This window comes from Delphinapterus leucas, chromosome 13 (genome assembly GCF_059928025.1).
Source record: "Delphinapterus leucas isolate spDelLeu-1000000601 "Yukka" chromosome 13, BTC_Dleu_Yukka2, whole genome shotgun sequence".
Taxonomy (NCBI): Eukaryota; Metazoa; Chordata; class Mammalia; order Artiodactyla; family Monodontidae; genus Delphinapterus; species Delphinapterus leucas.
Window position 1 is genome coordinate 83,884,020 of NC_143141.1, and position 3,531 is coordinate 83,887,550.

General features: G+C 48.6%; 1 pseudogene; it reads right to left on the reverse strand.

The window, feature by feature from the left end:
* Positions 1–303: 303 nt before the first annotated feature.
* Positions 304–1,298, reverse strand: LOC149747807 (cytochrome c oxidase subunit 7B, mitochondrial pseudogene; annotated as a pseudogene).
* Between the last annotated feature and the right edge of the window lie 2,233 nt (positions 1,299–3,531).

A 3,531-nucleotide genomic window follows, 5' to 3' on the forward strand; every position in this document is an offset into this window, starting at 1 on the left:
GTCTGCACAGATCCTTCTGGTGGGGATGAGATCTGTGTTGGCAAACACAGCCCTTGCTTGTGCTGTTTTCCAAGAAGCAGGTCTGGGTGGACCCAAGACTGGTGAGCTTATCAGCGGTGCCACCCTGAACACCAGTTATGACCTCAGTTTTCATGTCTGTGATAAGCAAAATACTCCTTCCTCGTGGTGTTGTGGTGAAGACTGAGATATATGTGGCTGAAGGACACATTGTTTGTGAACATGCCTATCGCTCGACCGATGCCTCTTTTACCATAATTATTCGATTCTGATTCAAGTGTTTGACCTGGGCACACCTGGGAGGAGTCTCCAGGGGAGCAAATAATTACCAAACACTTGGTCTGTGGCTGTGACCAGCCCCAGGGCCTTCTCAACAAGCTGACAAGGTAGATACTCTCATCATCCCCGTGTCCATCGAGAAGTTACAAGACTCATCCAGGTTTAGAGCTAGAAAGAAACAAAGCTACGGTTGGAACTTAGGCAGTCTGGTTGTAGAACCTGTTCTCTTGTCTACCCAACTGTACTGCCCAAAACCCAACAAATGGTTAAGAACGTGTTTCTCTTTAAAGATGCACTGAAGCCCTGAGTGCAGTTGGCCGTGGGTACCCCTGGCCTGGTATCGCAACCCACTGCCAGCCCGTATCTCTCCCTTCCCTCCCGCCTGGTCACAGTCCCATCCTGGATGGCATTCCTGTGCCACCAGCTCCATTTATTCCTGACACAGTGTAAACGGGAACCCATGAACATGTGGTACCACCAAGGTGTTTACTTCTCAGTAGAGCCTGGCCCCAGGACACCCAAGGGAATCAACCCCTCATGTTCCAAAGAAGGGGGGCCGTGACCCAGCACATGGGCTATGTAAACTGGGTCTTGTTCCGTGCAGGAAAATCCTGTGTGGATCCTTCCAGAAGAGACTGTCAAACTTTTATTTTTTAAATCTTCAATCATGCCATGTTGTAATGGGTACACAGTGCTTTTACTTGGCATCAGTTATGAGTTGGTTTTGAAACAATTCAGTATTAAACCAGCAGGGATGATTACTGATCTCTCCATCCCTTTGGGGCAACTCTACCAACAGGGGACAGGTTCCATTCTATTCCAATTTGTGTTGCTGTATATGCCCATCCGGCAACACAGAAAGTGGCTCCATTAGCTAATACAGCGTTACCATATTTGTCATGGAAATCAGGTGCCTGCTTCCGGTGGCTCTGCCTTGCCATTGTTTGCTGAATGCTTTGAACTCAGAGGCAACTTAGTGCATTTTTGGCCAGGGGAAACATCGTGGAGCTGAAGACAGAACTACAGCAACTGCAGCTGCTACTTTTTTGCACCTTCACATCAAGTACCCTTGCAAAGAGTTCTGAAAACGAGACTGTCAGACTTTTTGCTAAACTTCCAATTGTGGCATTTAGAGGCTAACTTTTATCCCGCAAAACTTTTGAACTTACTTAGCAGTGTTTAGTTCACAAAGCATCTTCCCCACTTCTCTCTGTGGGGTCACCATAGAAGGTTCATGAGGGAGGCCAGATTCTTCCCTCTGTCCCTGGCTCTCTCTTCCCCGCCCTTTGCTTTATTGAGTTCCTATGCTGGGCTAAGCTTTGAGAATTAAAAAACAAAAAGACAAATCTTTCCCCCTTTCCTGTTGAGTTCTCACAGGTTGTAAGTAGAGCTGTGCTTTAGAAATTGCGTCTCCCAATGGCCAAGCCAGGACACACTCTCCACTCAAGATGCCTTTCCAAACGGTCACCAAACTCTGCTTTCAGCATTGAGTCCTGAGCTCATAGGAGCCTCTTATCGGGATGATGGGCTCTAGGTCTGACCTTCTGTGTCCCTAGGGAATGGCTCAGAGCAAATTAACTTGCATCTGATCAAAATTTTCTGAGGTCATTGTTAAGACTGACAGTCGCTGGTGGTGCCAAAGTCACTTTTTTTTTAAAAAACTTTTTATTTTATATTGGAGTATAGTTGATTAACAATGTTATGTTAGTTTCAGGTGTACAGCGAAGTCACTTCTTGCAGAAACAGGAATGGCTAAAGTCAAGACCGGCGTGTCCTTCTGGTGCCTTTAAAACAGGACAAATCTCCTATAAACATAATTAATCCATTCATCCTTTAATTAATTTGTTCGTTCTGAAACAGGGATGCCCCCAATGTGGTAATGGAGTGTGCTTGCTGTGACCGCTCTGTCTCTAGAATACAAATGCTCACTCTCTCCCCTGTCCCCATCACACCAGCCATCAATACCGAGTAAAAGCCCCGAGAAGTATTCAGTCCTCCCCTATAGAATCTTCCTCGTCCCTGTGCTGGGTCTTGCAGCCAAGGGTGGAAGGAGCGGGCAGTTCATTTCCGGTTGGCAAAAGAGGTGCTAGTGGCTGAGAAGGAGTTGCCCTTGGTGAGTTGCATCCATGCACAGTAACTGGTCCAAGTACCCCTCCCACAGTGGCTGCAGACCCAGGACGTTGTCGTCATTTTCTGCTGCAGTGAGTTCAGTTTAGGGCTGCCCACTCCCCACTGTTGTGCTTAGGGGAGAGGGCATCTGATTGAAAGGGCACTCAGCAAAGATGTGGGCTGAGGCAGGCCAGCGGTGATGCTGCCACTTATTGGCATGGGACGTCAGGAATGCTGGATCGCAAGGAGGCGGGCACCAAGCAGGTCTCTCCAGCAGAAGCCTTGAGCTATCAGGAGGAGAGGCTCCAAAGGCTGACCCAGGTCAGAGACTGGGTCCACTGCTAATGCTTCTATGCTGGTCTCTCAGGTCAGAATACGGACAGTTTTAGCTCGACCAGTTAACCGTGAGTTTGCAAGCATTGCTACCTCCAACAATGTCAGAGCTAAGACATGTTCAAGCATTCGTTACTTTAGGAACCCAGAACCACCCCTTCCTTTCCCTTACTGAGGATGAGCTTTTCTCTTTAGAACCTTAAAACACAAAGGGTCCCATCAGATCTTCTCGCTCAAGAGGGTGGTCCTACTGGTCGCCCTTCTGAGTAGGCCACCCCAGGGGTTCCACAGAGATACTCATTCCTGCCAGTATTGTGACATGATTCGTCATACTCTCTTGAAAAAGAAGGAAAAGAAACACTATTCCCACAGATAATCTGCCACTGTCCATCCATTCATTCATGGGGCAAGCCCCAAGGGCCAGGAGCTTGTCAAAACACCATGGATATTCCAGACCTGGGCCCAGGGATGAACTCGGTCTTTTTCACATTTCTCACATTCCCCAGGATCTGCCTGGCTTCTGGCACCTGGACTTTGTTTCCTTTTATTGGCTGGAGCACAGTACTCACGGTTGGTGGCTGAAGTGAGTTTCTTCAGCTTGATGCTGGGCACGCTTAGGACACAGCTTGTACTTGACTCCTTGGCCCTTGGCCTTCCTGGTTCCTCTGGGTGGCTCCTCTGCATCCCCGGAGCCTTGAACTTCACTCTGGGGCCAGCCAGGCCTCCCTCAGCCTCCCGGAAGTGGCACAGCTTCTTGTGCTTCTGTGAGAAACGGTTCAGAGCCTGATAAAC